We start from the raw sequence: 22,401 nt of genomic DNA on the forward strand, positions 1-22,401 counted from the left end.
TCTCTGTCCTTAGTGGAGAAAATGAAAATCCAGAAAATGCCATTCTCTTAATGGACTGTTGCTTTGGCAGGCATCCGGGATTTCAGCTGTTAGATTCAGTGAAAAATGAAGCAGAAGATATCAGATGGTGTGAAGACTGGTACTGTTAATACAGAAAATCCCAGGAAGGCTGAGAGTGAGAGTCAAGGCAGCTGGGGTTAGAAAAGATGAGGCACAGCTGGAAGAAATGTAGAAATGAAGCTAAAGGCAGACAGCAAATTAGAGATGGTCCCAGAGGAGGTTTATCAAGGAGAGAAATACAGCCATAGAAAGGCAAGTCTGGGGGTGGGGGGAGTGGAGACGTGATGGGAAATAGCTTTTTTCAAAAAAAATTAAAAGATTATACAAAATTCCTTTAACAATGGAAAGAATATGGCACAGTGGAAAGAGCATTAGACTAACCCACAACTGTAGACTAGAGATAATATTAAGCATTAAATATTAAGTCTGCCAAGGTCACAGTTATATTGACAAAACAACAAACATGAATGTAAATATCAACTATAAAATAGCAAATGTACATTGCTGGATCTATGATCTTATAAATGGAAATTCTCTTCTGTAGTACAAATGGCAACTTGTACACACTTGCATATTTATAGTGACATGACCAAGGTCTTCTTTGGCAAAGTCAAGATGGCTTTGTATCCAGTTCCGTCATGAGTATTTTGGAATTGTCTTGGATCATTGTGTTTCCAAGAAAAGCTAAGTCAATCATAATTGATCATCATGCAATGTTGCTGTTAATTCTCCTGGTTTTACTCACTTCAATCAGCATCAGTTCATGTATGTTTTACCATAAACATCAGTGTCTTAATATATAAAATGAGGTTAAGATAATTTTTGCATTTCTTGTCTTATGGGTTTGTCATGAAGCAAGTGCTTTATAAACCTTAGAATAGGTATTGGACCTTTGACTTCATTAATATATGGAATTCCTAATGAGAGAACTTCAGTTTGGCATCTTTTAGCTAGAGCTAAAAATGCAATGACTTGCCAAGGGCCATACAACTAATGTCTGAAGCAGGATCAGAACTCAGCTGTTCCTGGCTTGGAGGACAACTCTTTACCCACTATACCTCTGTTCAAATTGGAAAACATCACTTAAATGAAAAATCTATGCTTTAGAGTCTACTGACTGGCATTCACCAAGAATAGAAGGGGGAAAAAAGAAAAACAAAATCATTTCAGCAGAATCAGCTTTATGATTTAAAAAAATGACTTCTGCTGGTGCTACTGACTTTTGATAAATGTGTACATTGGAGACAAATCTCCCATTTCTTATGGATTTCACTTATTGGAGAGTTTTTATGAAGTTTACCATTAATTTGAAAACCTTATTAATATTTATTTTGAAGACTTGAAATGACTTGTGGAAACTAGAGGAATTTAACAATGTGCTTATGTGATGAATGAAAAAGAAATGTCTTATATTTGAACAAATGTCCAGTGTTTGATATCTCTAATGTTCAGTAAATACCCAAGATAAAAGGTTCAGAGAAAATATTACAGCTGTTGCCTCCTAGATTGGACTGATAAGTCACTATGATAACAATATGCCAGACTGGCAGAATAATAGAGAATCACAGATCTGAAAGGGGGACTTGAAAAAGTCATTCTGTACATTATGATGAGGTCAAAACAACCCTGATTATGACATTAATTTGTGTGAATTTCAGCAAGTCACAATTTATATGAAATTTCCTCATATGTAAAATGAGAATGATAGCACTTTTCAAACCTGTCCATAGAAACATGGCATAATGAACAGAGAGTTGACTGACAGGGCGACAGGATTGCCTGGTCTCATTCCACCTCCAACACTTACAGACAGTTTCAGTTCAACCTGGGGAAGTCATTCAACCACACTCTGTAAGGCTCTTAATTTGCAGAACAATTTAGAACTGATAGCTTTCCTGCACCAGACCTAGAATCCCAAACCCACCTTCTTACCCCTCCCCAACCCCTACCTTATCATGGTAGTGAATTAAGAGTCATTTAAATAGGAAAAACACTATAGGAATAAGGTATTTCCCTAACTCTACGTAGAACTATATTTAAACCATTCCAAAAAGCAGTAGTTAGTTGAGGTGGTGATGTGTGGTCTTATTTAGAATGTGAGCACTCAAAAGATGGTTTACTACTCAGCTGAAGCATCATCTTCTATAGGAAGACTTTTCTGATCTCTTCGCCTTCTATTGTTTTCTCTACCCACTAACCTAGGGATAGTCAGGTGGTATAATGGTTAGAGTTCCTGTCCTGAGTGCAAATCCTATCACAGACACTTACTGTCTGTGTGATCCTGAGTAAGTCATTTAACCTCTGTTTGCCTCATTTTCTCATCTATAAAATCAGGATAATAACACCTATCTGCCAGGGTTGTTGTGATGCTGGATAGTAATAGCAATAGTAGTAGTAGAAATGGTAGCAGTTTACCTATATATGCATATGTTTCCTCCAATGGAATTTAAACCCCCTGAAAACAGAGATTTTTAAAATCTTTTTGTCTTTCTATACCCAAGGTTTAATATAAAACATAGTATTAAACATTTGATAAATGTTTGAGCAACTCATGATTACTAAATAAACATGTATTTATAGAGTAAGTTCCCTCCTATTCTTAAAAAAATATATCAAATGTGTGTCCTAATTTTCATTGCTAGTATTTTCAAAATTCTAGAAACTTACAAAATTGTTTTCCTGGAATTCCAAATAATTGGATGTAACATCTCTTTGATGCCATGAAACTAATTACTAAATTTTCTTTCAGTTTTCATGCCAGGATCTTCAATCAAATAGACAATATGCATATTATCCAAACATTATTTTTAACACCAACTAATCAGGTTTGACAATTCCAAAAAAATATATATTCTTTCAGTTTCCTTATGCTATTTTTTTTAGTATAACAATTTGATTTAGTTAATCAAATCATGTTCATATTTCTAACTAATTCACAAGAGTTCCTCATAGTTGATTATAACAGTATGGGGAAAATGGCATAGTGGCAGGGGCTGCAGTTTTAATTCTTATCTAAGTGCATTTAAATATCAAGGGTTGAGAAAAAAAGGTTTGATTTGAAATCTAATGAAAGGCTAGGAAATAGCCTGATAAAGGCTCTTATCTGCCAAGCCCTTCACCCAGTCAAAATGAAACTACTCAGTTTGCTATGATTGACAGTTGAAGGATGAGGAGAGTAGTGAGTGGAGAAAAGCCCATGATTGCATGTCTTGTTCAGATCACTCTCTGATTTATTAAAAAAAAATGAAAATAATAACATGGCCAAATGCAGTGACAAACCAAAGGTAGCCGCTCCTACTTCAAGAGTGTCAGAGAGGGGCAGCTAGGTGGCACAGTGGATAGAGCACCGGCCCTGGAGTCAGGAGTACCTGAGTTCAAATCTGGCCTCTGACAGTTAATAATTACCTAGCTGTGTGGCCTTGGGCAAGCCACTTAACCCCATTTGCCTTGCAAAAAAAAACCTAAAAAAAAAAAGAGAGTGTCAGAGATATTGTAGATGAAACTTCAGATAAGTAATATGTTCACTTTACTGTGCGAAAAATGGTCTTATAAATGATAATATTGATGCTTAAGAGGAATCTGATTAATAGCTTTACTTCAATGTATCCATAAATTCACAAATATAGGTCTTCCCTACCCTAGGCCATATCACAGTCCATTGACAGCTTATATATATAATTTTTCACATCTTCTGAATATTTTCTTTTCACTATCTAATATCCTGGAGGCAGCCTTTGATTCTTTTAATGTTTCTTCTTCAAAGGTTTTCAACCTTGTGGTAAGTGTCATAGAAGCCTTGAGCAGCATGGTGAAATCTATGGACCCTTCTAAAACTCATTTCTTCAAGACATAAAATAAAATATATAGAATTATGAGGGAACCAAGTATATTGAAATAGTCAAATTATTTTAAAAGTTCACAACCCTCCCTAACCAGTCTATATATTTTATACTTAAAAACTAAGTGAAAATCAGTAAATGCTCTTTATAATTTCATCTTATTCTAAGGAAAAAAATTAATTTAAATAAATTAAATTTATGAGGCAGCAATATTTCTCAAAAGTAAGAGTTAACTCCTTAAGTCTCTAATGGGAAAGAAGTTCCTTAGTCTTTTATCTCTGTATCTAATACTGGCTGTCTCCAGCCATGACAGTCTCTTAAATTAACTTAATCACATAAATGTATATACACATATATGTATGTTTATACATGCATGCATATATATATGTATACATGCATATTCATTCATACAAAGGCAACTAAATGGCACAGTGGATAGAGCATCAGTCCTGGAGTCAAAAAAACCTCATTTTCTGAGTTCCAATCCAGCCTCAGATACTAGCCGTTGACTTTGGACAATTCACTTAACCCTTTTTTGCCTCAGTTTACTCATCTATAAAATTAGCTGAGTGAAGAAATGGCAAACCACTCCAGAATCTTAGCCAAAAAACCCCCAAAAAAACCAAACCCAAAAGTGGTCATGAAGAATCAGATATAACAGAAATGACAGCAACAAATTTACACATAAATTATCCAAGTTAGAGTATAAGATCCTTTAGATTATATACTGTTTCTCATACTTCTTTGTATATTCTCCACAACAGCCAGACCAATATTTCTCATACATCAGGTACTCAATAAATGTTTGAATGAACAATGTACTAAAAATGTATAGAAAGGGTGATAATGGTAACATGTATTATGAAATCTTGTATCCCAGGGAGAATAGGGTTAGTGCAGTGACTGACAACTGTACTGTACAAGATGGAAAGTAAAAACAGAAACTCTTTTTATTTCTACCTTTCTCTACTTTTCAGACTTAAATAGGCAGTTGGGGGAATGACTTGGAGAATGAGGTAATTAATCCTAAAGAGAGAGCTAAGAGAGCCTGTACACTCTTTAATTAGGGATATGTTGTTTAATGTTTTATTAATAAACTTTGTTTTGTTCCACACTGAAGCTACTTCCTAATAATGTCTTTTATTTAAAAGAAATTGGCTGATACTGTGGTTTATTAACTTTCTGCACCCATAGTCCCCAGTTCCTCTCCTGAGAGGAGTAAGTTATGTTGTAACATCAGCCATCTGAAATTAGTATTGATCATTGCCTATGTTCTTTCATCTTTTGTTTTATCTGTTATTGTAGTCTTGGTGTACTATCTTTCTGGTTCAACTTTCTTTTTTTGGGGGGGAGGGGTTGCAAGGCAATGGGGTTAAGTGACTTGTCCAAGATCAAACAGCTAAGTAAGTACTAAGTGTCTGAGGTCAGATTTGAATTTAAGTTCTCTTGACTCCAGGGATGGTGCTCTAAACATATCCACTGTACTACCTAGCTGCCCCCTGATTCTTTACTCTATCGGTTCATATGTTTTTATATTTAAAGGAATATGTAAAACAGGACTATAGATGCCTTACATGCTATTTTCAAATTTGTATTTCTAAACAATTAAAAAATTAAAAAGCAAATCACTTCATCTTCTACCTCAGAAATCGATTTTAAATATTTGTAGAATTGTTTAAATATTTATAGAATTATTTTAGGGCTACCTCTCTCACGTCATACATTTCTTTTACAATGTAAATATTAGGTTTAGATGTACAATTAAGAACTTTGTTGTTTTGTAATTTTTCAGTCATTTCTGATTCTTTGTGACCCTATTAGCAGTTTCCTTGGCAGAGATCCTAGAATGGTTCTCCATTTTCTTTTCTTTTCCAGTACATTTTACAGATGAGGAAACTGAGGCAAGCAAGATGAAGTGACTTGCCAGGGTCACAGAGCTAGCCAGTATGAGACCAGATTTGAACTCATGAAGCTAAGTCTTTTTGGCTCCAAGTCCAACACTCTATCCACTTTACCATCTAGCTACTCAATTATAAATTTTTGAAAATATGCTTCTGCAAGCATGTGTAGTTTGGGGTTGCTGTGCTATATTGTAATTTTTCTTACCTCAGGAGAAAAAGCACCCTACCTAATACTTAGCATAGGCTTACAAATATTTCTAGTGAAGAAATAGATGCCTTCCATAATTTTTCTTTTTTTCCTCTGGCCTACTTGACACTCTTAAGTCCCCTCCTTTATTGTCATCTCAAAAGGAGTAGAATTTTTCTTCCATTAACATTTTTATAGGTGTTCATTTGAAGATCTTAGACTGGTTTTCCAGTCTTTTAAATATTCTCCTCATAGTCTTTTAAGTTAAACATGATTTTTCATATTGCCATTGAAGAAGCTGAAAAAGATATTATAACATTCTGCTTAGCACAGTTAGAAGCCCATGGTTCCCATTCCTAATTGTGTTTATGTCTGGCCAGATCAAGGTGAGAAGGCTGGAGGCAGAGATGTACTGCTGTACTGATGTACTCTTTCTTCTCCCCTACTTTTTTAATTTTCATAGATACGATTGGAAGCTAAAACAGGGGCTCCTGGAATGCAGGTAATATTTGTGTTGTTGATGCAACCTAGCAAAATGCCAAATTGGAGCTATGCAATGCTGTCAGGGGAAACACAGAGAGCACCTGGGAGCCAGCTGGGCCTTAGTGAGAGCAGTGGGAAATCTGTCAGGATTCTTTGCTTGCAACTGCATGCCTTTAGCAGATACTCATTGAATGGAAGGACAGTGTATGGTATAATCATGAAAATGGCATTTATCCTGCTTTTCTCTTTTTTCTTCACTCATTTTGAATGTTTCATCTCTGAGGATTCAAAGTGACATATACATGATAAACAACCAAATTATCTATTAAATTTCCTTCCTAAATTCACATTTTTCTGACACTTCTTTTTTTTTTAGACAGGATTCAAATTAAATGTTTCTTTTTTCACTCATTCTTATGTTGCTCTATTACACTACTTCCATGAATTTGGAAGGGACTCCACAAATTATTTCATCAATTTTTCAGCTCTGCCCCCACTATCAATTCTTTTACAACATCCTTGACAAGAGATCAGTAAGCCTCTGAACACTTCCTGGCAGGGAACTCATTATATTGCAAACCTATTTTAATTTTAGGTAGCTCAAGAGGAGGTCTTCCTTATATTAAGCTGAAATCTGTTTCCCTGTAATTTCCACTCAATAAACCTAGGTCTGCTTTCTGAAGCCACATAGCTAAGTCTTCTCCCTTTTCCACATGAAGGCCCTTCATATATTTAACAACTATAATCATGTTCCATTATGAGATAATGTGTGTTTATTAAAGGGGCTTTGTAAATCTTAAGATGTTGCATAAATGTCAGATATTCTCACATATAGCGAGGGAACTGTGATATAATGAAAAGTTTCAGGATCTTAAAATTCTGTCCTTTTGAATTCCCATAGTTTGATACTACAATGATTTATATAATTATTTTTGCAGTAATAAAGTTCAATTATATTGAATTTCCTTTTGTTAACCCAGAGTCTTTTCCAGCCACTTTCTTCTATTTTTCCCTATGCAATATGGTTTCCAGTCTTCTCTTTAGAAGGGTAACAGGTAGAATGGCAATGTAAAAATGGCAAAAATCAGATAGCTTTGTAGTAAAGAAGGACATAGGTTCAAATTCCATCTTTTACACTCTATGATCACAGGTAAATCATTTCAATTTATCCAAGTTTCACTTTTCTCATGTATAATTGGAGATGAGAATACCTCTAGAATTTACCTCACTGACTAGTATGAGGTTCAAATGAAAAAATGTGTGTAAGGCACTTTGCAAAATTTAAGATATTATATAAAGTATTTGCCAATGTCCTTTTAAAATTTGACAGAGTACTTTATCACATGTAGTCTGACAAGTAGAATTTCAATGCAGAGTAGCTTTTTAATATTCTTTGGTTTTGAAAGTTGTCCCTGAATCACTTGCCTATCCTTAATTAGGGCAAGTGAGCCTGTTCATCATAAGATTAAAGATAATAAGATCATAGATTTTAAATTTAGAGGGGATCTTAGAAGTCATATGGGCCAGAAGTGTCAAACATGTAAACTGGATTAAAATGTATTTGGAAAATATTTAATAAAAATTTTAAAATATAACAGAATATGGATATTTTTAGTAGGTGACTTTCTACATCAAAATGCAGCTACAGGGATCTTGGTGTATAAGGAGCAGTGGTTCCCATTTCTATTTGAGCTCAACACCCTTATTCTTGGTCAACACTGTATTTTATAAATAAAGAAATTGATCCCAGAGTGTTTATGTATCTTGCCCAAAAACACATGTCAGAGTTGGCACAGCCAGGATTTAAATTCACATCCTCTTATTCCAAAATTATTTTTTCTCCCTACTCCATGATGCCTCTCTGAAAACATGATGGAATTGGAGGACTGGGGGTGGGTAGACTCTGGCTCTAAAGTTAGAAGCAGGACTTGAAACATGGCTTTCAAGCTCAAAGGGTAGCTCTCTCCCCACTATGCAACATCCCTTCAAAATTAAGCAGTCTACATTTTTAAGTACCTACTGTGTACAGGGCACATTTTGGAATGTTGATGGCTCAGTGATAACCCACAAAAATAATTGGAAATGGATTTGAGGAGTATTGGGATGGTATAAGAAGTATGATTTTATTGGCATAGAGAATTCCTGATGTGGAAATTTCATCTCTTGATGCAGATCAACAATTCTTCTCTATCTTAACAGAATGAGTTGGTTAGAGCTCTGAAATAATTAAAATATGCCCATGGTCAAACAGCTAGTATGTGTCAGAGACAGGACTCAGAATTTCTTGATTTCAAGCTGAACTTTCTACTGGAAAAAAAGATTATTGATCTTTAAAAAGTCATACTTCATAATTTATCCTGTCCATTAATGAATTGAAATCCATTTAGTTTAATTAGTCAAACTATGATTTCCTTTTCTTTTCTAATATATTTATATAATTAGTACAATGAATAATCAATTGATATACAATGACAAGGTTTCTTCATTGTGGATGAGAGAAGTAAAAGAGATGACTTCCTCAGGACAGAACCTTCAAAAACTCAGCAACAATCCCACGTGTTCAAGATCATTTGAATTGCCCACATTGGCATGAGAGGGGGCAGTGTCACACTTAGGAACTCTGAGGAGGCTGAACTCTGAGAAAGACACTGTTTTAAAATTTAGACAAATCATGCACATATTTTCATTGTTTCCTTAGACATTATTTCTATTAGAAATGAAGTAGGACCTTCTAAGTTTAGTGGTTAAAATAAAGTACTTGCTGTGTCCAAGTCATAAAGGACAGAAGAGCCCTGGTTAATGACATGCAACACCATAAAAAGATTCATGAATATGTGAGACAATATAAAATTTTAATTTTCTTTTGCCATGAAAAGCTCAATTAAGAAAGCCTTCCGTTGGCTTCTGAAAATACTTCATGAAGTATTTATTCTGAAAGATCATGACCATAATTTTCTGGTACAAAAAATAATTAAACATGATATAATATGCATGTATGCATATTGTTTATCATATGGATATGTAAACGTACATATATTCAGGAAAGAAGCTAAATCACAAGCAAAGCTGTCAACCTTGTTTGCTGAATTTCAGATGTATATCTTCAGGCATTTTCTGTACATGAATCTTGAGCTTTAGCGCAAAAGGAAGCTCAGGAAAGGCAACTGAATTTATAGTCAACCTCAAAAAATAATGAATTTGCTGCCAGTATTTTAAAACAGGTTGCTGTGTCATTTCTCAGAAGTTTCCCTCTTGGTTGGTTTTCAGTTTGTTGCTGGAAGCTGTTTTTTTAAAGCCTTGAAATAGCATCTGATGAAACTCCTCCTTTCTTCTCTGTTGGTAGATGTTTGTTCACATACCATGCACATACTGGAACACAAAAATTTATGAGCCAATTTAAAAGAAAATATACTTATCAACTTTTTGTGTTTAGAACTCAGTATATATCTGTTATTACTTATTCTTTAGATTTCCAGAATGGGCTTTCAATTTGGCAAAAGCAAAGTGGTGTTTTTTCAATCACTCTTCATTCTAGTTAGACTGTTGGGGAAGGTTGGGGAGGGCTGTACATTAGAGGAGCATTTTGTGATACTATTCATTCTCCATTCTGACAGAGAAGACATTGTTTGCTCACTGTAATGGACTTGGCAGGAATCTGTGATGTGCATACCGAATCAGAAACTGTTAGGCTAGAGAAGAATCTCCAAATTCCAAGCAGCAAATAAGCTGAGATTTTTAAAATATGTTTTAATAGCTTCTTATTTCTACAGATAGAAGTCATAATTAGGAGGTGAAACATTTGTCCTTTTAAGTAATATTTTCTCCTACATTGCATTATGTATGTCTTACATGAAAATAATGGCTATGGTAGTGATATAGTTATCTGAAAAATGGCAACTTGAAATCCAAAGACTCAAGAGTTTGAAAAGAAGACTTGATAATACTGAACTGCTAAAATTAGACTATTTAATTTGACATGTGAGTCTCTCATCCCATTATTTTCTACCTCAGACTATTGCTAGCTCTTTGTCCTTAGACAAGTTACTTAATCTCTCTACTATAGTTTCTTCATCTATATAAAGGCACATATTTTACAGAATAGTGAGAGTCAGTGAGATCTTGTCAGGGAGTATGGCAAATATGGTGATACAGAAAGAGACAAACCCTCCTTTGAAGGAGCTTACAACCTGATGGGAGAAACAACATGGAAATAACTATGTACAAACAAGATAGATACAGGATAAATTTGAGATAATAAACAGAGGAAAAGCATTAACTTTAAGGGGGGAATCAGAAAAGGCTTCTTGCAGAGGGAATTATTTTAGTTAGGACTTGAAGGAAATAAGGAAGCAGAGATGAATAGTGAGGGAATTTCATGCATGGGGGATTATTGTACAAGGAACAGAGGGAGACCAGTGTCACTGAATCACAGAATATGTGAGGATAAGTAAGATATAAGAATGTTAGGGGAAATGGAAGTAGAATGCATATTTGGTCAGTCCTGATTGCAATCATGAAACCTGACAAAACATCTATATTTATTTATTTATCTATTTATTTGTTTATTTATTTATTTTGAGTTTTTTGCAAGGCAAATGGGGTTAAGTGGCTTGCCCAAGGCCACACAGCTAGGTAATTATTAAGTGTCTGAGTCCGGATCTGAACCCAGGTACTCCTGACTCCAGGACTGGTGCTTTATCCACTGCACCACCTAACCACCCCAAAACATCTATATTTAACCTAAGTCTATTGAAAGAGATGAACTAGAGCCACATGACTGTAACATTTTTCTCCAGCTGTTTTCCAACACATTTGGGAGATGGTTTGATTTTGAGACATCTCTGTACAACCAATCTAGACAGAGGCTTTTTGAATGGTTCTTGGTCAGCTGACAGAAACTGGTCAGCCCTGAGATCATTTGACCTTATGAGGAAGTCACGGGATTATTATGTTACAGTCGTAGAAGATGTCACTATAGGGCAGATTGTTACTACAACTCTGATAATAGAACATACATTCATGTGCAAAGAGAGAGAGAGGTAGAAGATGTGAGTGATGAATGCAACTGGGAAAAGCTGTTGTCAACTCTTACTCTGCTAAGTAAAAAACTGAACTGTTACAAAATTACCCTCAAATGTCTCCCACAAAATGTTGGTTTCTATAAAAATTTGGATATACTATAGCTGAAGAAAACTGCATGTATCACAGATTTCTAAACAAAGAAATTTATTGCTACTAGGTTATTCTTTTAGAAAATCAAAATACTTTATTGCTACAAAACCTGTGACATCCCTCCCCCCATAAAATATTGAACAAGTTTGAATATTATTAAAATATTAAACTGTATTGATTGAGCATGCTCTGATATTAGAAAAGGAATGAATGTTATGAAAGGAAAATAATATTAACAAAATGATTATATTTTTAACTTGAAATTTATCCTGTTTTTCTTTGTAGTCAAGGTATATAGAGAATCTGTTTACTATCTTCTTATTCAAAAGAAACAGATTGTGTAAAAAAATTCTATTATACAAAAATTATTAGATAACTAATTTCTTAAATTATAATCAAAAACTTATTCTTATATAGGTTTAATCACAGGCTAACTTCTTAATGTTGAATAAACTAACCATTATAATTCCTTGAATACAGATATTTTAAGGAGCTAATAAAAATTTAAAATTTTCAAAAAAACAAGAATACTAGATAGGAAGGAAAGGGCTACATTTTGAAGGGAAATATTGGATCCTGACAGCAATACTGAAACACTGGAGTTGATTGAATAGAGGGGTGATATGGTCAGGCTTGAATTTTTCAGGATATCAATTTGACTGCTAAGTGGGGAGGGTGGACTGGAAGAGAGAGAGAGAGAGAGAGAGAGAGAGAGAGACTTGAGGGAAGACCAATCATCACAATCCTGTCTTGATGTAGTAAGGGACTACACTGAGGTGATGGCAATATTAGAGAAGAGGAGATATAAATGAGAGATATTACAAAGGTAGAAATGATAGACATTGGCAATAAATTGGATGGGGGGTGAAGTGTGTGAGAGAGAGTAAGGAGTCAAGGACAGCACTAAAGTTGGGAGTGGCTGTTTGAAAGGATGATGGTATCCATGGTAGTAATGAGGATCATAGGAAGAGGGGAGGCTTTGGGAGAAGCTAACAAGTTCAGTTTTGGACATTTGAGTTTAAGCTGTCTAGCAGACATCCAGTTCAAGATATCCAGTAGGCAATTGGAGATGTGAGACTGGCAGTCAGAAAAGAGGTAAAAAAAAATAGTTTAAAGGGAGAAAAGAAGATGACATAGAACAAAATCTTTAGCAGCAGTAGCAGGTGAAGAATACACAGAGAAGACCAAAAAGAAGCAGTCAGATAAGGAGAAGAACCAGGAGAGAATAGTGCCACAAAACCCTTGACAGAAGAGAGCATCTGGGAGAAGATAATCAACAGTGTCAGAGGCAGAGAGGTCAGGAGGGATGAAGACTGAGAAAAATCCATTAGATTTGACAATGGTAACTTTGGAGAAAACAGTTTCAATTGAATGGTGAGGTCAAAAGTCAGACTTCAAAGAGTTAAGAACTGAATAAAAGGAAAAGAAGTAGAAATACCAATTTTAGGCAGTCTTCTCAAAGAGTGTAACCATGAAATGCAGTAAAGACAATCAGCATTGGGGATGGACATACCAACTGAGGGTTTTTAAGGATGGGAGAGAGATAGATGTTTTATAGACAGATATAGAGGTTTTGTAGAGAGAGAGAAAAAGATTGAAGGTTACTAGAGGGGCAGACTACTGGAGAAGATAACACAGAATAAGATCACTTGTCCAAGGAGAGGGATTTTTCTTGGCATTTCCTTGTGAGATTTATAAAAGAGGAAATGATGTAAAATGGGGAGAGAAGAAGGTGCTCTAGGTAAATGCCCTCAATTTTTTCATTGGAAGCAAGGTTCTCAGCCAAGAGGGTGAGCACCAGAAGGTTTGTGTAAGGATGGAATGGTTTGAAAATCCGTGGAAGTGACAGCATGAGAGTATACTACATAGCTTCAACAACTCTAAAATGAATGATTGGCCCAATTCTCCAACTTATAAGTTTAAGACAAAATTGTTGTATATTAGACTAGAGTGGAGGATGTGAGGAAAATTTATCACCTTCTAAATTCTTGTTGTCTCATTACTAGGATATAAATTCCTAATCCAGGAAATAATCTAGAGATTATTTCAGTGTCTGCACTGTCTCTTTCCTACATATAGGCAATTCCCAGTTCAATAAGGTTCCTATGTGAGTTGGTTGTCTAGATCTCTGCTATTTTCTTGGTGAAACAATGTTGGATAGTGATTAGGTTCACAGGTCAGTGTATTGGAGACTATTTAAACTACAGGGTTTATATAGGGGTTAAATATGGGAGTATATCTTATACAACATCATTAGTTGGTTCTATAGAGAGATATAGAGGTTTTGTAGGGAGAAGAAAATATTGAAGGTTACTAGAGGGGACAATCTACTGGAGAAGACAAGACAGAATAACATCATTTGTCCAAGGAGAAGTGTTTTTCTTGGCATCTCCTTGTGAGATGGGTAAAAGAGGAAATGATGTAGGGAAACCTACACAGTAATAATAATTATAATTGAGAGAAATTGAGAGAATTCCAAAGACATAGGAACCAAGAAGCTGTTACTCTCACTCAAAATGAGTTACTTATAGCACTCATTTTTCTTTTTTCTTTTTCTTTGTGGGCTTAGAAGCAGTTGAATGAGAAAATGCCTTTTATTTTTTTTTTTTTTGATGAAAGGAGCTGTTCCTGACAGGCTAGACAAATATGAACTAATTTATTTAGAAATTAGTATTTTGTAGGCCCATAGATTAGAGGGATCTTTGGATTCCCACCCACACTTTTTTTTTCAGTAAAACAGTCTAAGAGAGCTTAAATGACTTCTGTGGCATCTAAGATAGAAAGTGTCAGAGCTGAAATTTGAAACCTTCTCTTCTGACTCCAAATCCAGTGTTTTATTCACAGAACCATGCTGTTTCACTCTCTGATGTTTCATCTACAAAGGTGACTCAGGGCCTCCAGGGGCTATGCCACTGGACTGTAAGCATAATGATGTTTACAGTTAATTGTAAGCATAATAATGTAGTCTAGTGACCTTGAGCTCCAGTTTCTCTATCTAAAAGAGAAATCAGCTGTTGTCCTCAATCTCAGAAATCTTGTGGACACACCTTGGGTTGAGCTAAACTGCTTTCAGAAGGTTGGGCAAAGGAGTAGAGAACCTCCTCCTAAGAGGGTAGTATGACATTGTGAAGCAAAGATTCTGAATCTGTAGGCTACTGTTGGATTTCTGGGGATCTGTTAACTTAGATGGGGGGAAAATTATACACCTATTTTATTGCAATTGATTTTCTTTATAATTTTATGTATTTTATTTTACTCATTTGAAAATAGGGTCCTTAGGTTTTACTCTGTCATGGGAATCCATAAAACAAAATAATTAAGAACCCTAACCCTAATGATTTTAAAATGACATATTTTCTATGCCAGTAGTACAAATTTTATTTCAGTAGCATACTTAAAGTGAAGAAATGCATTCAGAGTACCAACTCAGACAACTGGAGACACATCTGAGCCTGATGCAGCCCTGAAAACAACATTAAGATTTCCCCTTTTCATTCCACTTTCCTCCTTAAGGGAGTATCATCAGGGATGGGCTTTTCTTAAAAGGAGAAGTTCTAGCTTTTTTCTCTGCCATCAATTAATTATGTGACTTTGGTTCCTTCTCCTCAAGAGATTACTCTTTAACTCTTTCCTCTCCTGTCAAATCCCCACATCCTGTCAATTAAGTCCTTTCAACTATCAGATACATCCCGTTATTTCTATTATTCCTGCTACCATCTTGGTACAGGTCCTTATTAATATCCACTTGAACTAATGCATTAGCCTCCTATCTAGCCCCTCTGTCTCCAATTTCTTCCTGTTCCAGTCTGTAATTCACATCTCTAACAGAATAATATTCCTTATATACAGACTGGTCATGTTATTCTTCTGCTCAAGACCTTTCAGTAGTTCTATATTGCTTACTGAATAAGTTGCAAACTCAGCCTGTAAGACTAGTACTTTACATGTATCCAACAAAAATGGAAGAGATTCCAAGCTCAGTTCAAAATCAGGGTAAGTGAATGGTCCAGATAACTTAAAATCTTCTTTACATGGTTCTAACAATCTTTCCAGTCTCCAGTTGTTCCACATCCACTGCCAATAGTCATTGCCAATACCATCAGTAACTGGACACCTCTGTACCATGCCTCCTCGATACCACTTCCTTTCATGTGCCTTATAATCCAGTCAAACCAGGAATGTCACTGTCCTGATGTCTTGCTTTGTTCATTCCATCCATTGTGTTGCCCTTTTCACCTGTCTTAGCCTTTTAAAAATCTTTCTCATCCTTCAACACCCAGCCTAAATATGCCCTTCTTCTTGAAACCTATTTTGAAACCTATTCTGTTCCACTTGATTAGAAAAATTTGGTTTTTCCTTTCTTGGACCTTGTCTCTTACTTTATATCTCACATCTTTATTCCCTCTATGAATAGCCTATTGATTCTGTTCATCATTTATTATATACTTTAAAAGAAAAGCCAATTGTATATAATGGAGACTTGTATTTTCACTTACAATCCTTTTTCTGTTCTTTTATGAAATACTCATTTTATTTGATGTTAAGCATTTAAAAAATTTTAAGATTCTTTTCATTATTACAGTTATCATGGCTACTATATAACCATTAAATATTTGCTTATTTCTTGGACCCTAAAGTGCAATTAGATTGTAAACTTCATGATTGCAGAGAAAGTGCCTTAGTTATCATGATTATGTGATTTCAATATTAACAAAAAGGATTTGAACACTTCTGAAATTATAGAAGTTTGTGCTGATTATGATAACAATGGTTTTATGCCAACTACACCAAAACAGATGATGACAGAACTTCAGCAAACTGGGCTGTCCCATTCTCTCTACAATTTGCAGATAATATAATCTGCAAAAATATCTCTACCTCCTGTAGCATCAATACAAATGAAACAGAAAGGACCATGAAGATCTCTCAAAAGTTCATTATTATTGTGACGAACATAAAAAGAGCAAAGTTATTTTCTCAATTGCCTTCAATCCTAAGGAAACATTGTTTATAAAAGGTTCATCTAATATGGAACTGTTTTCATTCTGAGAGTGCATTGCTATCTACATCATTCCACTGCTACAGGTTATACTCTTGCTTTGACTTGGTAGAAAACAATTGATATGGTGTAGTGAATAAAGCACTGGGCTTGAAATTAAGAAGACTCATTTTCTTGAATTCAAATCCAGTCTCAAACAGTTTATTACCTGTGTGACCCAGGGCAAGTCACTGAACCCTATATGCCTCAATTGCCCTATCTGTTAAATGAGTTGGAGAAGGAAATGACAACCACTCTAGTACTTTTGCCAAGAAAATCCCAAAAAAGATGTCACAAAGAGTCATCCACAACTGAAATTATCAAACAGCAATGTGACTCAGTAAATAGTCTTCAAAAGTCACTAACACCAAAAAACATAACAGAACAAAATAAAATAAACAAATAAAAACACAATCAATCAAGATAGACCTTTCCAAATGTTATTAAACTGGTCTTGAAACCATAGATGTATGTTGCCCCATACTTTGTAAGTAATAGATATGCAATGAGAGGCAGTGTACTTAGTAAACAAAGAACTGGTCTGGACGTCAGGAAGAGTGGAGTCAAGTCCCAATTCTGATACATAAATATTAATGGGGGAACTCTAGAGGAGTTCATATAGCCTTCAGTTCCTCAATCAGTTCTCTAAGACCTAAATTTCAGAAGAACTTGATGGTCTGCATTACTGGAGGAAATTTCCTCCCTGGTGTAGTCTCGTTTGGACCCAAATAAGTCTAATGTAAGTGATAGTTGAATGTCCTCAAATATAGAATAAAAGAGTTCAACTGGACAGTTACTCAGCTCCCTGAGAGCTAGAAACCCTAACATTCTCTAAGCTATTATGAGGGACAAGGACTGAGAATATTAACCAGAATCAGGATTAGGTTAGCTATAGAAGAGATGAAAGACCAACAAACTTCAGAGATCTACTCTCCCATTTTATTTTGCTATTTCTATACATCCTGTCCTGGCTTGGCTTGTTCAGGGTAAGAAATGAAGTCTAGGAAGCAAAGTCAGAAGCAGTGTTTTGGTCTGCAGAGGAAAGAGCCAATACGCAGCCCAGTATATTGTAAAATAGATAATATTGAAGTCCAATGATATATCATTTGAACAGATTACAAAATTCTCCTTTACTGAGTCAACACCATCCTAACTCTCATGGTATATAAGTTTCCTGTCCTTAGCATATCTGTGAAAGGCAATGGACCAGATTCTTCTCAAACATGCCTACCTAGCAGTTTGTTGTTAAGAATTTCAGTGCAAATTATATTCTCTTTTTCTCATGCTGGATATGATTAGACTTTTTTTTATAAGGTCCTATACATAGTGGCATTTATGCTCTAAGCATTACCCTACTTTAATAATAATAATAGTAATAATAATAAAAACTTGTATATGATAGAACCCATTTTTCTTATTCTATTCAATTTTCTTGGACTTTATATTCATTGTTTACATAGACATTGAGGCATTAATTCTGTCATCCTCATTGATGTGTTTAAGTTACAACTCCTGACTTTACTCTTTGCCATTTTCTTTTGCCAAGCATTTATTTTGATTTTTCTCACATTGATTTTATCACTTAATCCTAAGTATCTTAATCTGTTTTTATGTTATTTAAATCAGCATGGCATTTCCTAGTGATATTGCTTTACTTTTCTGCACCTTTCACTGCCTTAAGCCCATCAGCCATCAGTGCCAATTAATTCAGTTCCATAGTGATAAAGAAGCATTAAGTAATTTCTGCTTGCAGCTTTAAGGGAAAGTATATCCAGATGGATGAAGAATTCTTTCTATCTAGCTAATTTTATATCACAAGCTAAAAAATTTCCAAGTAAATTATTCCTAGCTTTGACAAAATTTTGGAGGAAAATACCTTTTCTACTAGAATATGAATATTTAAAACTATTTGGCAACTTATAAAACATTGCTAGTATTTGGATTTTGCTGTTTATTATAAAGCATGAGTCAGAATAAAATATTTGGAGCCTCTTGAAGAAAGGTAACAGCTTAACATTCCCTTTTCTAACCTAACAATTCATTCATAATAAAAATGAGTCAGCCTTATTATAAATGTATCTTATACAAATATTGGCAGTGAACCAATATTTACACTTGTAAAAATAAATAATAAAATTATTTTCAACATTATTGAGTTTCTCTAGGCAACTGTCTTCTAGATTCTTCCTTCCACTTTCCCATACACTGCTGTGCTTCCTTGCTTCAGTCTTATTAGTCCATCCTGATATTAGATATCTGATTGATTGCTCTTTTTTTCTTTCCTTAACATTCTCTTCTTGACACACCTTTCACTGATCAGCAGCTTTAGGTTCATAACCTAGACTATTGACTTATAATTGAAGCAACAGAGCTGTATTGTGTGAGAATCTACAGGTTCTTTTTCTTTTATTGTAGAGAAGGGGATCTCTCTCTTACTTCCAAAGCAGTCTTACTGAAGAACAAAGTACAAACACTGGTTTGTTTGTTTTGATTTTTTTTTTTTTAGATTTTGGCAAGGCAGATGTGGTTAAGTGGCTTGCCCAAGGCCATACAGCTAGGTAATCATTAAGTGTCTGAGGCCGGATTTGAACTTAGGTGAACTGACTCCAGGGCCAGTGCTCTATCCACTGTGCCATCTAGCTGCCCCTACTGGTTTGAATTATATGGTAAATATAGTTCCTACTTTTTTGATGTGTTAAATGTATACAGTTGCCTCCTATTCCATGGGTTACTATAAATCCACTAATAAGAGAATGAGAGAATTGACAGCTATTCCTCTAAATCTACATTAAAATAATATTACATTGTACAATCTTTTTTAAAATGTCATCATTTCTGTGACTAAGAATAAAGCCATCTCTAACCAGCAGACCAGTCTGTCACTTCCTAAAACTTCTTTGGATCACATAAGCAAATAAGACATTGTATATATATTTTTAAGTGCATCTTAAACCTGCAATTACTATAGGTGGCAGCTACCAAATGTATTTATGTGTCATTTATGGATCATATCCTAGTATAAATGGTTGGGGGGGGTTCCCCAAAAATTTAATGTCAAAGTCAGGAAAATTCACCTTTAAAATTTGCAGCTTATTATAATACATTTAAATAGATGGAAAGATTTCTTCTGTCTGTATATATTTTCCCTTAAAGCCACAAGTAGAAATTACTTATGCTTTTCTTCTTCACTTTGTAATTTAGTACTTATAGTCAAGACCAGTGACATTAATCTAAGGTCAAATTTTCCCAGTAGCAGATGATTATAAAATTATTGGCACACCATATCAAGACTAGTACATTATTTTTAAAATTGTTAAAGACATCCCATGTCATAACTAAGGATATGGGTTAACTTCCCAAATTCTTCCATTATCATCTGAAACTTTGGATTGGTGCAGTTTGCTAATTGGTCAGCAGTACCTAATATACAGGTATTCTCCAGTCATTCTTCTTCAACAGCATGTTCACAGAATTTGTGACATATTCAAAATACCATTGTCACATTTCAATATCAACTTTCAGTTCAACCCTTTCCAGGGTCTGGAATATTCTTCATAGCAACTAGGATAGAATTATAGATTTTCTGACACCATTCAGCCCAAGCTGTCCTAGAATTGGTTGTAATTGTTAGCTTAAAAATGAGTCAAGCCAGCTTTTTCTTAGCAGGAGTTATTAAGACCATTCCATCTATTTTTCAGGAAAGTAGCATTTCTAGAAACACATTATAAGATATATTAGGATCAGGTTTTGATGTATTTGGGGAGGGGGGAAGGGGAAAAGTCTAGTTTCAGATCAATAGTATACTATCATTTGTAAAGAAAGTGAAAGAGAATATACAGAAATTGTTGATGTTGTAATGAATGTCATGCATCACGTAGTTTTTAACATGAAAAATTTATTCATCATTTTTTCAGCCCATTTGAATGATTGGATTCTATTAAAGGAAGAATTACATGATTTCAGTTTCCCACAACAACACTGCTGCCAGGTGAGAGTCACTTATATAAATAAAATGATAGTTGTTACACAGTCATCTATAGGAAACATGAATATATAAATAATATTCTGATGATATGTATGACAAGTAAAGCCAATAAACAGTTATTACCTGCTATGAGTCAAATACTGTTAAAGTTCTGGGAATATAAAGAAAAGGACCAAAAACATCTCTCACCCCCCTCCCCCCAAGAAAATAGTCCTGCTGTTAGAGAACTCAGGCCAATAAGGGAGATAGATTTAGGTATACCTATGCAATAAAATGTTATTTCTAGTAAATTAACTTTTAAAAATTAATATTTCATGCTAATGAGCTTTTTATATCATATGATACATTGTACTAGCAAATGTAGTACATTTATTAATAGTTAATAGAATCTAGTATTTAAGTGATATTTTAATTTTGTCCCTAATAAAATTTTATGTCTAATTATATCTCATAACTGTTAGGCCTTTCCAAATACTGATTAGGGAGGCCAAATATTGGCTATGTGTTTGTATATAATTAGGGAATCATTCATCTGTTTAATTTTCTTAATTTTTAAAAACCTCTTATTATCCAGAAGAAGAGAAAACCCACATAGATTATATCTCTGGGTTTGGATTACAGGTATAGCAAAAGAAGAAAGAATGTTTATATGACTGTCTTTTTCATTCAACTTAAAAATAATGACCATTCCTGACTGTGAGAGCTCTGAAGCAGAATAACTGGAAAACAATTTGTGTTGATGGGGATGAGAAGAGGGATGTTTTGGTGTATGACCTACGTATAGTCCCCTCTGTCTAATTCTTAGTGATTAGGATACTCTTACCAATTGTGAAGTCTGAGGAGAAGAAAAAAGTTTATAGGCATGGTTGAAGTAAAAAAATTGAAGAAGTGTAAAGCAGAAGAAAGCGTATTTCCAAAAGCACGGTAGGATGTTCTTTGCCTCATAGTTAAATCTAAAAGTAGATCAGGAACAAAAATTGTCCTTCATATAGTAATGTTTTTGTCTTAATTTTCTACAATGCTATCATGCCGACTTAAATCCTTAGATGGATCCATGAATTCAATGGTGTTGATATGCCCTCTACCATGCAGATGGCAATCCCCTTCTCAGCCTTCTAATCTTGTGCAATTCTTCTATACCTATTTCTGTAAAATGTTGAAGAGAATCTCCTGAATATTTTAAAAGTCATTCTGCAGTCCTTTAAATATCTTTATGGCAGTGGAGTTGTACTTGGACTTGTATCATTTTAATAGTATTTCATTTTTTCCCCAATTACATGTCAAGACAATATTAAGTATTCATTTTTTTTGGCTTTTTGAAAGACATTCGGATTAAGTGACTTGCCCAAGATCACACAGCTAGGTAATTATTAAGTGTCCGAGGTTGGATTTGAACTCAGGTCCTCCTGACTCCAAAGCAGACACTCTATACCCTGCCCCACCTAGCTGTTCCTTAGCATTCATTTTACAACATTTTGAATTCCAACTTTTTCTCTTTTCTTCCCTTCCTCACTTCTGAAAATGGTAGGCAGTTTGATATAGTTTATGCATGTGCTGCTCTGTAAAATATTTCTATTAGTCTCAATTGTGGAAGAAGAAACATATCAAAAGGGAAAAATGAATTAGAATAAACTAATTGGAAGAAATAATCTTCAGTCTGCATTTAAAGTCCATGAGTTCTTTCTCTGGATATGGATAACATTTTCCTTCATGAGTCCTTCGAATTTGTCTTGGAT

The 22,401-nt window shown here is 34.7% G+C and overlaps 1 protein-coding gene and 1 pseudogene across 9 annotated transcripts in view; both read left to right on the plus strand.

Moving 5' to 3' along the window:
• Positions 1–22,401, plus strand: part of PAG1 (phosphoprotein membrane anchor with glycosphingolipid microdomains 1) — a 224,886-nt gene that overhangs the window by 121,937 nt on the left and 80,548 nt on the right. For 5 of the 9 annotated variants that reach the window (XM_074201516.1, XM_074201515.1, XM_074201512.1 and 2 more), the window contains one exon: positions 20,595–20,668. The exons of 3 other annotated variants lie outside the window; for them this stretch is intronic. The gene's annotated coding sequence lies outside the window, so the exon portion shown is untranslated. Of the gene's footprint in view, positions 1–6,450; positions 6,490–20,594; positions 20,669–22,401 lie in introns of all 9 variants that reach the window. One more of the 9 variants, XM_074201514.1, reaches the window with a different exon arrangement.
• On the plus strand, positions 235–11,926 carry LOC141499179 (glucosamine 6-phosphate N-acetyltransferase pseudogene; annotated as a pseudogene).

Source organism: Macrotis lagotis, chromosome X (assembly GCF_037893015.1).
Source record: "Macrotis lagotis isolate mMagLag1 chromosome X, bilby.v1.9.chrom.fasta, whole genome shotgun sequence".
NCBI classification, from domain to species: Eukaryota; Metazoa; Chordata; class Mammalia; order Peramelemorphia; family Peramelidae; genus Macrotis; species Macrotis lagotis.